At 42.9% G+C, this 13,832-nt stretch overlaps 1 protein-coding gene and 1 pseudogene across 2 annotated transcripts in view; both read left to right on the forward strand.

Annotated features, from left to right (window-relative positions):
- Nucleotides 1-13,832, forward strand: part of STON2 (stonin 2) — a 171,488-nt gene that overhangs the window by 94,463 nt on the left and 63,193 nt on the right. The window lies entirely within an intron of this gene.
- On the forward strand, nucleotides 8,055-8,456 carry LOC111521659 (annotated as a pseudogene).

Consider the following 13,832-nt stretch of genomic DNA (forward strand, 5'->3'; position numbering starts at 1 on the left):
AGTTATGATCATTATCTTGTATGTGAAAAGTACATCTGTTTTCAAAAAGCTTTCACATACATGATTTTATTCATCCTTTATTACAGCCTGTGAGGTAAGCAGAAAAATGCCCTTCCTTTTTACAGAGGATGAGACTAGGACTTATTAAGTTTCAATGATTTGCCCACTGTTCTACTGGTATTAATATTAGTATTCAGAATATTAATATACCAATTATTAATATATTAACATGTATTATGTAAAATATTCCATTAGTGATTAATATGTTATATAATATTCTATATATTATATGTTGATATATATTAATAGTATGTAGATTATTTATATAATGTCCTTGTCCAGGAGGCTAACTGCTGTAAAAAAACCAAGATTTCAGTGACTCAGTATAGTTCATTTTTCATTCAAGCCACCGTTAGTGCGAGTTGGTGTCCGTGTGCTGTGCTCCAGAGTTCAGGACCCCAGGCTACTGTATGTCCTCAGAGTCATCTAGGTGGTGGGTGGAACATGGAAGTGCACAATCTATTGGCCAGGACTCAGGGCCTGGCCACAGCTTACTGCCAGCGGGGCTGGAAAATGTGGTCCAGCACTGCGTCCTGAAAGAACACAAATATTCACAAGACATCTGTGTCCCAAAAACTAAGGAAATCTTTAATGCTCGTCTCCCCTGATTTTACGGGCCCTATTTAAGATCTATAGAGCCATTGTGTTTTTCTCCAGCTTTCAACGGTGGAGTTTGATGAGTTTTGACACATGTACCCACCTGTGAAGTCATCACCATAATCAAGATAATGAACGTATCCACCAACCCCAGTAGTTCCTCGTGTGCATTTATAATCACTTCCTCTCTCTCTGTCCCCCACCCCACCCCTAAGCACTCACGACTCTGCTTTCTGTCACTACAAATTAGTTTGCATTTTCAAGAATTTTGTGTACATGGAATCATAGAGTAGGTTCTCTAATTTGCCTGGCTTCTTTTACTCAGCTTATTTTGAGAGTCATCTGTATTGTTAGGTGTACTAGTAATCAGTTATTTTCTTTTGATGGGTAGTATTCCATCATAGTGTTACAGCGGAATGCTCTGTTTTATTTTATTTTTTAAAAAATCAAATGCAACTTTTTAGTGTTTGAGGAGCAAGTAAGTCACTCCTTGATACTTTACCTTACAGTCTGAAAAAGCTAAAAATTTAGCCTGGCCTTCTTTGGCTCGTACATGACCCTAGTCACAAGAAAAGGAAGATTAGATTGAACAGGAACTATGCTGTTCTTGGTTCTGAACTTTAAATTGGGTAGTCTGTTAAAAAAGTGCTGGCTACCTGATATCGACCTAGTACTGTACCTCAGGGCCTTGGGAATGTGAAAGAAATAAGATGGTTCTTCCCCACAGTGATGGTTGGAGATCTGCACTGTCTTTGCTGGTCGCTTACCCCTGAGCTGCCATCCACCTTGTGTGCCAGGTTAATCCCAGAGCAGTACTGTTCTGCCTGTGTCCCTCCTGCATTTACAAACCTTCAATGATTTCCCCTGCCTAAAACCTGACTGTTTTTTGAGATGGCGTCTTGCTCTGTCACCCAGGCTGGAGTGCAGTGGCTCAATCTCGGCTCACTGCAAGCTCTGCCTCCTGGGTTCACACCATTCTTCTGCCTCAGCCTCCCGAGTAGCTGGGACTACAGGCACCCACCACCACGCCTGGCTAATTTTTTTGTATTTTTGGTAGAGACTGGGTTTCACCGTGTTAGCCAGGAAGGTCTTGATCTCCTGACCTCATGATCCCCCTGCCTCGACCTCCCAAAGTGCTGAGATTACAGACGTAAGCCACCGCGCCAGGCCAAACCCTGACTTCTTTAGCCTGACATCCATAACTCACTCTGGGGTTTAACCTTTCCTAGCCTCAGTTTGCCATCCATTACAATGGGGATGTTTTAAGGTAGCTGTGTTTATTAAATGAAGTAAGACAAAGAACCTAGCTAGGTGCCTAGTAGATAATACATTTTCAAAAATTAAGGTTTCCTTTCCTTCTGCCCTTTCTTTCCTCCTGCCCTTTCTTCCCTCCACCTTTCCTGCCTGATTGGCCACCACTTCCCTCTATCAAATGTCCTCTTCGTCCAAACCAAACTCTTCTTTGCTCCCTACACACAGTCTTTGCTTTTCTCCTTTGGGCCTTGGTTTACAGTGTTCCTTTGCTGTGGAACCAAATGCTGCATTTCTGTCCAGGTTCAGCTCAATTGCCAGCACCTCCGGAAAGTTTTCCTTGATTCCTTATTATGCCTCCCATTAAGGATCGAAAAAACCAAAGTGTTTCTCTCACTCTTAATCTCAATACAGAATGTTTCATCTCTGGTCACCGAAATATGTGAGGATTGCTTCCTACTAACAGCCAGTTCTCCAGCAGACACCAGTGAAATGCTCTATAATTTAACTCATTTCTGACACTATCTACCGGGACATAGTGTCAGACCCTACAGATTGAGGACTCAGTCCACAGACTATCCCCTACTTAAAATACCAGTTGCTTCAGCTATAAATCTGGGATTCTCATGACTCCTTCTTAAATTTAATTTGCTAGAGTAGCTCGCAGAACTCAGAGAAACACTGTACTTATATTTACTGGTTATTTATTTAAAGGATAACAGCCAGTCAGACACACAGAGCAAGACATGTGGAAATGTCCTCCACACCCTGACACTCACGTGTGTCCACCTACCTGGAAGCTCCCTGAACCCTGTTCTTTTGGTTTTCTATGGAGGCTTTATCACATAGGCATGATTGATTACACCATTTGCCATTGATTGGTGATCAACACAACCTTCAGCTCCTCTCCCCTTCCTAGGTTGGGGAGGAAGCTGTAAGTTCCAGTCCTTTAATCACATGGTTGGTTCCCCTGGCAACCAGCTCCTATCCTGACGTTGTTCAAAAGTCCACCAAGAGTTGCCTCATTAGGACAAAAGATGCTCCTTTCATCCAAGAAATTCCAGGGAACTTAAGATGTCTGTGTCAAGAATCGGGGTCGGTCGGGCGCAGTGGCTCAAGCCTGTAATCCCAGTACTTTGGGAGGCCGAGACGGGCGGATCACGAGGTCAGGAGATTGAGATCATCCTGGCTAACACGGTGAAACCCTGTCTCTACTAAAAAATACAAAAAAAAAAAAAACTAGCCGGGCGACGTGGTGGGCGCCTGTAGTCCCAGCTACTTGGGAGGCTGAGGCAGGAGAATGGCGTAAACCCAGGAGGCGGAGCTTGCAGTGAGCTGAGGTCCGGCCACTGCACTCCAGCCTGGGCGGCAGAGTGAGACTCCATCTCAAAAAAAAAAAAAAAAAAAAAAAGAATCGGGGTCAACAACCAAGTATTAGAACAGAAGATTCTCCTATCACCTGTATCTACAAGAGATTTAAGAGTTCTGTCTTAGGAACCTGGGGTAGAAACCAAACATATTTTTCTTTTTATTTTTATCTTCTTTTTTTAAATCTTATTTTCTTTTTTTATTTATGCTGGAGTCTCATCATATTGCCCAGACTGTTCTTGAACTCCTAGGCTCGAGTAATCCTCTCACCTCAGCCTCCCTAATAGCTGGGATTGCAGGCACATACCACTGTACCTAATTTATATTTCCTATTATATCATAATGTGACACCCCCATACATAAAGCAACACCACAAAGTAGGACTGAACTTCTTTGCTATCTCAGCAGCTGCACTATGTCAGACACCACTTCCTGCATTCCCATGTTCATACTTTCTGTTGTCTTAGGCTTTTTCTCTTGCTGTTCCTCTGTCTGGAAGGTCATTCTTCAAGATCTTCATACGGCTCACTCCCTCACTCCGTTCATGTCTCTGCTCAATTGTCACCTCCTCCTATAGGTCTTCCCCAACCATCCCATGAGTAAAATAGGGTCTCCTGTGCCCTCTTTCTTCTCTACCTCTTTACTCTCCTTTGTCTTTCTCCATTGCAGTTAACCCCACTTGAAATGATTTGTCTGATTTGGATTGTCCTTTGTGCCCACATGAACTCGACGTGCACAGGGACTTTCTGTTGTCCTTGGCGTATCACCGGTGCCTGGCACATAGTAGATGCTCAATAATTATCTGCTGAACAGGTGAATTTACTACCACATTACACTGTAATCTGTATCAGATGTGCCTGTAGGGTAAGAGCAATATCAATGTCTGATTCATTATTAGATCACTTCCCACATGTTACCCATAATAGTATACAGTAAATATTTGATTGAAACACAAAGGTCAATAGTGAAGAGCACATTTCCCAGGGTCCATGTGACTTGACTTCTGTTTTAATCCGAGGTTGCTGAGCACCCACTATTTGCCAGGCACTGCCAGACACTTTCGTATATATTGTCTTCTCTAAAGCTCACAGTGATTTTCACATCCTCAAATTTATTATTACAGTTAGAACCTTGGGACTAAGACTAAGAATCTTGGAAAAGTTCTGCAACTTCCCCAACAGCTACCTCCTTTCCTGTCACTGCTGTAGCTCCCACCCTCTTCTCTACCCGTGGTCATCCTCATGTCTGCTCCTGCTCATCACTCATCTGAGGTTAAAGCCTCTCTGCCCAGCGTCTTTGGCTTTCATTCATTCACCCACTAATTCATTCACTCACTCAATCCTGAGCTATTTTGTATCCTTCAAATCCTTGTTGATGGTGAGGAGATAGTCCTACCTTTTCTACCTGTACATTGTGCTCCATATAATTCCTTAAAGTCGCCTGACTTCCCTTCTTCTCCTTGTGGCCCTAATTCCCTCACCCTTGGAAGGACTGGGATAGTCTCCTTTCCCCATGGTGACTTTCATGCCATGTTGAGCTGCCATCGTTCCACATTTTTCCACAGACCAGCAGGGTCCACTTCTTCCACCCTCCATGCAGGTCATGTGCTTTACATTGCTGACCTTGGCCCTTTACTTAAGTATTTTCCAAATCCGCCTTCCCCTTAGTGATATTTCTGGTACTCCTGAGTTATGGTGTAGTGCAGTAAGCACCGGAGTAGAAGTCAGAAGAGCTCACTACGAGTCCTCACTCTCTCACTTAGCAGCCATAAGACCTGGGAAATCACCCGACCCCACTAAACCTCAGTTTCTTCCTGGAATGTGGTAACAAGGATACTCGCCCTACCTAACCACTTCACAGAGCTTATTGAGGAATGAAATGAGGTATGTAGTGGTAAGTTAACTTACAAATTATGACTGTTACGTAGATGGCAGGTATAATTGGAATTACCCATTCTCAGCAGCTTTTCTACGACGTGCTAAATTTTGGATCTCATTTTCACCTGAAATGTCTTTCTTTGTAGTCCCCTGGCTTCACTTGCCTTCTGACTCAGCCTCAACCCCCAGGGCAGTTTTTTCTTTAGTCCTTGTAAGAATAGCCTTAGAATTCTGATTCATTGACTTTCCGCCGTACCCATTCAGTCATTTCTCAGTCCTGAGTAGCCCCTACCAGACACTCAACCTTTGTGCTGCTGAGCTCTACAAAAAACAAAAAGTCTTGAATTGTTTTTGTTACCTTTTCAGATACCTCCTCTTAATATTGTGTGTATAGCTGTCTCTCTCTCTGTCTCCCCTTCCTAAATTCTCTCTCTCCTAAATATGCTCCATTAATTCTTACTCTTAAAATCATTTTTTTTGGTCGTGCTTTCACTCATTTTGGTATTTTTGAATGACTTTTCTTCAATTAGATTTCAAGTCCAAGTATAGGTTTTGGCAGGACTGACTCCACAGTAAATCCAAGAATATTATTTATTAAACTTATAGCACCCATAGAGATACTCTGAAATCTGGATCTTCTTTCAGCTTCCGTCTTTGTCTCTCCCTTCAGCCCTTTCCTCTGTCTCCCTTGTAGGTGCATGCCTTTTCCTGTGGCAGCGTTATCTGACAGTCCAGCTATGTCCCCAGAACCAAAAGAAAAACGATGACTCTTGAGAGGTGACACCCTGGATATTCTTACCCGGCAGCTTCCTTTCCTGTTGAATGCATCTCTTCAGACCATCCCTGCACATTTCATTAGATGGAAATGACAGGAAGGTTTGTGGTAGGGAAGGATATACTTGGTCAGTTTTGAAAGGGTCATGATTAAGATACGTTGAGACTCCTTCTCTCTACCTTTTCTTCTTTCTTCTAGTTCTTTCTCATCTTTTTTTCTTTTCTTGCCATTACCACAGAGTTAGTTCTCGAATAGTGTCTTTGAGACTGTCACTGGCCAGTCTTTATATAAAGAATGGGTCACCGTTTTTAGTGCCAACTCTTACGTTTACAATTGGTAGGCCAGGTGTGGTGGTTCACACCTGTGATTCCAGCATTTTGGGAGGCTGAAGCAGGCAGATCACTTGAGCCCAGGAGTTTGAGACAAGCCTGGGCAATATGGCAAAACCCTGTCTCCACCCAAAAAACAACAATAATAACAACAACAAGAACATCAAAAAATTAGCCAGGCATGGTGGTATGTGGCTGTAGTCTCAGCTACTTGGGAGGCTGAGGTGGGAGGATTGCTTGAGCCTGGGAGATGCAGGTTGCACTGAATCGAAATCACACCACTGCACTCCAGTCTGGTGATGAGACTCTGTCGCTAAATAAATAAAATTGGTAGCAAGTCACTGGTCCAAAGAGCAGCCAGCTCCCTGTTATGGCACCCCAGACTATGATAGGACATTTCTCTTTCCTTGTCTTGCTGTTTTTCAGTCTTCTTTCTGCCCCATTTCTGCCTTAGACTTGCCAATAGTTTTCTGCTCAGCTTCACTTGGAGAAGTAACAACAGCCAATGTGCTTCATACCCTACAAAAGGACATGTCCCTCTTTCTTTCCACGTGCCCAGAAAGGGCATTTTGGAGACAGTTGGCTAAGAGGAACTGGAAGTAGAAAGAAAGATACAAAGAACTTGCGTGAGATCTAGAATTCTAGTTCTTTGCCCTCAGAATAATAAAAGGGGCTTGCTGTCAGTGTTTTAGAGGTTCTAGAAGATTGGTCAAGCTTTCCTCTTAATGATTCAAGGCTGGATGATGAACCAAATATGTTACCTACTTCCTTTGTGTTGTAAGTAAGCTCCATTGTATGTGATGGAACTTGAATTGTATCCTAATAGTAAATGAAGCAAAGGGAAAAAGTAGTTGAGGGAGACAAAATGAACAGTCTTTCCACAAATCTAATATTTCACTTCTTTATAGGTGCTTCTTGCACCTCACTTCTGGCAGAGAGGAGGTGGGTATTAGATCTGGCCAATTACCAGTGCCCTGGAGGTGGCCCAGTGACTTAGAGAAGGCTGGTTTAATGGAATCTTACCTGGCCTTTCAGTATCAGAATCACTTCTGGCCTTATTGCCACGCTTGAACCTGACATCCATTCTCACTGGGTTTGCTTAAGAGTAATGCAAGCTGCAGGTGTTGTGTAGCATCTGCCTCAGGGATGAGCCTCTTGACTTTAGAGCAGAAACCTTGGTAAGGACATGTATTTAACCACCTGCCTCTAAGAAGAAATAGAGGCGGTTTCAGAACAGGTGTACAAATCTAAATGTCTTCTTTAAAAATCTGAATGCCACCTGCCATGACAAGCTGATCTCCCTTCTGCTTCTTAAATGGCACACTAACTTCCTGACACAAATGAAAAATATGACTATAGAACTGTTCAAACTAGAAAATCATGTTGATACCAAGTAGCTTAATATAATGGAATATGAACTCGGCATCACCAGGGACATGATGGGATAACTTGCCAATATCCCAAGTGAAGCTCAAGTTCTTGTACCATAGTGGCTGCCTCTCGTCTTGAAGGACTTGCTCTCTAGAGAGGAAGCTCATTCCATGTGTATGCAATGTTACAGTTAACAACTAGTCCTGTGGCAACATACTGCCTGCTTGGAATACTGGCTTCCCTACTTACTAGCTGTTTGAGTCAGTACAAAACACTTAACTTTTCCAAGCTTTGTTTTCTTCATCAGCAAAATTAGAGCCATAACAGTAATGATTTCATAGGGCTGTTGAAAAGATTGAATGAAAAAAAAATGTATTTAAAGCTCTTTGAGTAGACTCCCTGGCTGTCTGAGGATAGACTGCCATCATGAATGACATGATAACGTATCTGAACTAGAAAGTTCATGACCAACCAATGACTTCAGAGGAAACAAATGATCATTGATGTCTTTCACCCCAGGAAGGCAATAGTACCGTACCTGAGACAGAAATTCAGGAAAAACTAGCCAAAATGTACAAGACCACACTGGATGTCATCTTTGTACCTGGATTCAGAACTCATTTTGGTGGTGGCAAGACAACTGGCTTTGGCATGATTTATGATTTCTTGGATTGTGCAAAGAAATATGAATCCAAACATGGACTTGCAAGACATGTTCTATATGAGAAGAAAAAGACCTCAAGAAAGCAACGAGAGGAACACAAGAACAGAATGAGGAAAGTCCAGGGGACTGCAAAGGCCAATGTTGGTGTCGCCAAAAAGAAATGAAGTGTCTAGCAGTGAGCTGGAGATTGGATTGCAGCTGAAGGGGTAAAGACATTGCAATGATGTTATCTGTGGCTATTGTGGATTTTTCACAGGAAGATTAATAAACTAAAAACTTTCTTTTTTTTTTTTTTTTTGTTGAGGCGGAGTCTTGCTGTGTCGCCCGGACTGGAGTGCAGTGGCCGGATCTCAGCTCACTGCAAGCTCCGCCTCCAGGGTTTACGCCATTCTCCTGCCTCAGCCTCCCGGAGTAGCTGGGACTACAGGCGCCCGCCACCTCGCCCGGCTAGTTTTTGTATTTTTAGTAGAGACGGGGTTTCACCGTGTTAGCCAGGATGGTCTCGATCTCCTGACCTCGTGATCCGCCCGTCTCGGCCTCCCAAAGTGCTGGGATTACAGGCTTGAGCCACTGCACCCGGCCTAAACCAAAAACTTTCATGTGAAAAAAAAGCTCTTAAAATAATGACTGATATAATAAATATGCTTAATGGATAGATGTCAGCTCTTCCAACAATTTATTATTATTGTAATTATTATAGTTATTATGAGTGTCTTGAATCCATAAAGAACAAATCTAACCTTTTTTTCATATGACAACTTCTTCCCTGTTTGAAAAGTGTGAAAGTCCTCAGTGCCACAAAGTCTGCTTGTCAATTTAATTCTACAGAAATGGCAAAAAGTTGTAGATGACAGTAAGTTCAAGGCACTGAGGTAGGTTTAGTATACTCAAGCCCATGTGGGGAACATACGGTAAGATATTTTTAATATCTGAGTAATGATGCCTTCTTCCCAGGAATTTCTATCCCCAAAAGAGAGGTTTTTAAAGAGTAGAAGTAAAATAAGTCTAAAAAGAAAATGGTTGGGTTTTTCTTTGCCGGCTCAAAGGTAATCCTTGCTTTATGATGCATAAAAAATTTTGCTTTTTTGCGTGTCATTTATGTGATAAAATCTTAGACATTTTGAAATGCAAGTGTAACTTTTTTCAGAATCATCCCAAACGTACAAAGCAAGCCAGATATCCTCATTTGCTGATAGATGGTGTTGGGTGAATAACCCCATAACTTTCAGAGACCATGGACGATCTGGCCCGAAAAGTGCCCATCTGTGGCAGCAGCTCAGGGAGGCCCACAGCCTCTGCAGACCTTCCCACTGCTCCCCAGCCATCATGCCCAGGAAGTTCTCCAGGAATTTGGTTTTGGCAGGCCCAGGGGCTGGGAGAGAAATCCAAGAGCCTATTCTAAGGGGGTTATAACCCCATAAATATGTTTATGACCCATTTTATTGCCGACTTCTGGCTTTAAAGGAGAATCCACTGTTTTGTTTGAGAATAAAAATCTGTTTCTCTCAGACAGTCATGCAGGAATTGGTTCCCTGGGAAGATGACAGATCAAATCTTCATTAAACTGTTGAGGAATGAGGGCGAGCAGGGCTTCCTCTGGCCCTTCCCACAGTGGTTGGCAGCAGTTAGGCTAGGATGTGTGGGCCCCTCAGAGCCTTTTGTTTGGTTTCTATGGCTCTAACCTCAATTAGCTGCTCTGCATGGAGAGGAGGGACAATGCAGCTTTTAACCCAAGTCCAACGGCTTCAGTATGGGTCTCTTTTCTCCCCACTCTATCCATGGCTGGATTTAGGCCTAGAGGCCTTCTTTGTGAAGCGATTTGAGGGTCTCCAGTGAAAGTTCATTGTTTCTATTGGTGGGCAGCGGATGAGGGTATGGGAGGAAAATGTCTAGGGTCTAACAACTTTGCCTGATACTGGTTCGTGGCTCTGTCCCCTCCCTCCCAATAGTATTGAACTGTGGTCATGCAGAAGTCTGTGCTGGAGTCACTGACACATCAGATCCAGTTCTGGCTCTGCCTTTTCTAGGCAGTTTTCCAGCCAGTGAAATGGGGTTAGTCCAACACCCTAGAACCTCTGAGTGGAATAATTAAAAGAACAAATGTAAAGAAATTAGCGCAGTGTCTGGCGCATAATTCTTCTATCCACAGTTTCCAAAGACACATGGGGCTAAAGTCTCTTTCTTGCTTCCAGCAAGTACCCAAAGCATCTGTGGCAGTCATAAAGAAATAATACGGTCTAGCAGTCACTGAGAAAGGCTGGTTTTTTATCTCAGGAAGAGAAAAGCTTGAATTGCTTTAGCCTTGAGGTATGTACACATGCCGCTGCACATGCACACACAAGCCTGCACACATATACACCGGTTTCTCAGGTGCTTTTGACCCATAGCTGGATCGCTGAGTACCACCTGCATGTTTTGCCCCATGGCTTTGGTGGTGCCATTTCAGAGTGGACCAATGGGAAATTATTTAGCAGACCCCAAATGTGAGCACGGCTCTTAGTCATAGTCTCTTCTGCTTTGTTCCTTTCTCTAACTTATTCACTAAGCAGCTTGTTATGGCTCAGTCCTGTCTGTAAGGCCAGCTAAACCTTGGTCATGCAGGACTTCTAAGTAGGTGCTAATAGATGGTGTGAAAGGAGGTAATGTTTGCCCCGAGGGAGCTAAGCTGGGAAAATAAAACTAGCACACCTGCAATAATTAGTCACCAATTAAGTGCTAAATCATGTGCTACTGACAGTGTTGGAGTGCAGTGTGGGTGAGGGGAAATTTGAGGGTGGACACTGGCTCTCTTAGTGCTTTGGCAAGATTCAGCTGTGCCTTGCTGAACAATTGAGCAATGTTGTAAAAAATACATTTTTAATAAATATGTGACAGCTTTTCCCACTTCTTTTTAAAAATATTGGATCAGAATTTTAAGACATTTTATTATAAAACACTACTACAATGTAAATGAAATTTTAAGAAAGAAAAAAGACACCATCTCTAAATCCCAAAGCCCTTACACAGTTCATTTGTCAAAGACCATAACTCAGTCTCCACAGTGTCCAGCTCAGTGCCTAGCACACAAAGGGAGTGTCTGTGAGTGGCCACCATGACTGTTTACCATCACAAGTATCCAGATATGGCTTTGTAAAGGGTGCCAGACCAGCACCTCTCACATGCCAGGTTCTCCACTGCCTTATTGCATTGAATTCTTCTCATGGTGCCAAGAGGAGGTGATGGTATGCTGAGGCTTGGCATGGTTGAATAACCAGGGGAGTGCTAAGGAGCATCCCACGTCAGAGTGTGTAGATGTTTTTATTAGGCCATAGAGCCTCCCTGAGATACGACAGGATAGACAGGTGGATACCTAGGGTAAAGTACTTCTCCCCCAACATGGGATGGTGTTAATATTCCCCCTCTCCCTCCTGTGGAGGAAGACTACCCTTACCCTACAAAGGGCATTTTCATTCCTAACATATCAGTGCCAACAAGTCCTGTGGTTTCTGCCCACCTGACTTTCAGGTAAAGCAGGCTTACCTGTTGGTACTTGTGCAGCTTTGAAGACTCGGCTGTGGGCCCAGCTGGCCTAAGACAAATTAAAGCTGACTCAGGTTCTCCTGTCTAGGATTTCCCCCACCCCTTCTCTGTCTTTCCCACTAAACAGTTTAAGCCATAGGTAGGCTGGTTGATCCATGCTTTTGGTCTGAGTTCACTGTATGTTTTAGTTTCCTAGGGCTGCTGTCACAAATTACCGCAAACTGGATGACTGAAAACAACAGAAATGTATTCTCTCACATTCTTGGAGGCTACAAATCCAAAGTCAACATGCCAGTGGGGTTTCTCCTAGTTGCTGGCAGTCCTTGGCTTTCCTTGGCTTGTGGTAGCATAACTCCAGTCTCTGTCTCCATCTTCCCATGACGTTTTCCCCTGTGTCTTTATGTCTCTTCTTATAACGACACCAGTGGCTGGATTTAGGGTTCACCTTAATCCAATATGACCTCGTCTTAACTTGATTACATCTGTAAACACCCTATTTCCAAAAAAAGTCACATTCATAGGTTCTGCGGATTAGGACTTTGACATCATAGTCCATTTTGTGTTAATTTATAAAGAAAAAGATATTTGGCTCATGGTTCTTCAGGTTGTACAAGAAGCATGGCTCTGGCATCTGCATCTGTTGAGGGCCTCGGGCTGCTTCCACTCATGGTGGGAAGCACAAGGGAAGCTGGCATGCGCAGAAGTCACATGGTGAGAGAGGCTGTGAGAGAGTGAGAGGGGAGGTGCCGGGCTTTTCTTGACAGACAGCTCTCGTGGGAGCTAATAGAATGAAAACTCACTTGCCCCCTTGCCTCCCCAGGGAGGGCATCGATCTATTCATGAGGTATCTGCCCCATTACCCATACATCCCCCATTAGCCACCCCCCTTCAACACTGGGGATCCAATTTCAGTATGAGATTTGGAGAGGACAAACATCCAAACTGTAGCAGACATCAGCCTATTTGTCAAGGGACACAGTTTAACTCAGTACACCGAGTGAACCCTCAGAGCACCTCAGGCCAAGTCAAGGTGATAGCAATGCTGGTACATCTTTCTTTTGGAGAAAATTGATGTCTTCTTACCTCTCTGTAGATATAGTTGAGTTGATTCTGTTCCTCAACCGTGGCTTACCAGTGGTACTTATGTTCAAAATAGCTGACTGGGATAAATGAACCTGGGAGCAAATCATGCCCTTTTCCATTCCTACAGCCAATTAAATGTGAGTACATGAATGGAGGTTTTGTTTTGTTCACTTCTATATTCCCAGTATCTTAAACTATTAAAGCCACCATCAGCTTGAGACAAAGTAAAGCCAATCATCCCTGAAGTTATTCACTTGATATTGATTGAGCAGCTGCAGTTTGCCAGGCACTGTGCTTGGTGTGGGGGAGAACAATGATGAAACTAGTAGTGATTGTAACTTACTGAGTATCTACTATTTGTCAGACACTGAAACACACTCTTTGCATACTTTATCATGAATTCTCATAAAAACTATAATGTAGGCTTTATTATCTCCATGTTATAGATGAATAAAACAGGGTAAGAAGATGAAAAGCTTTGACCTAAGTCTTAGAGCTCACAAGTGACAAAGTTAGGTTTGAACTTGAGTGCTGTGCTGTGGACCAGTCCTTCACCACTCTTTGAAGGTTTCTGAATGGTGTTTTCCAGTTGTTGTTGTTGTTTTACGGAAATCTGAGTAGTTATTTATTAAAGCAAATAATCTTCTCAGTAAAATAGATTTTAATGAAATATGTAGGTTGAAAAAATATATGCTAACATATCATGACCAAAACAGAAATGGGAAATGTATGCTTTCATTTTACATAAGTATAAACCTTAGTATTAATAGCATCCCAGTTAATAAATGAGGAAGAAATGGAAGAAAATCATTTTTCAGTCCCTAGGAAATAATACCAAGCCATTGATTTTCGGTGGCTGCTAAGTGCACAAATACCAGAACTTATCAAACGCCAGTTGCCTCTTGATGGAAGCACATAAGACTGCCTTTCAACTAGCT

The sequence above is a fragment of the Piliocolobus tephrosceles genome, chromosome 6 (assembly GCF_002776525.5).
Source record: "Piliocolobus tephrosceles isolate RC106 chromosome 6, ASM277652v3, whole genome shotgun sequence".
NCBI lineage: Eukaryota > Metazoa > Chordata > Mammalia > Primates > Cercopithecidae > Piliocolobus > Piliocolobus tephrosceles.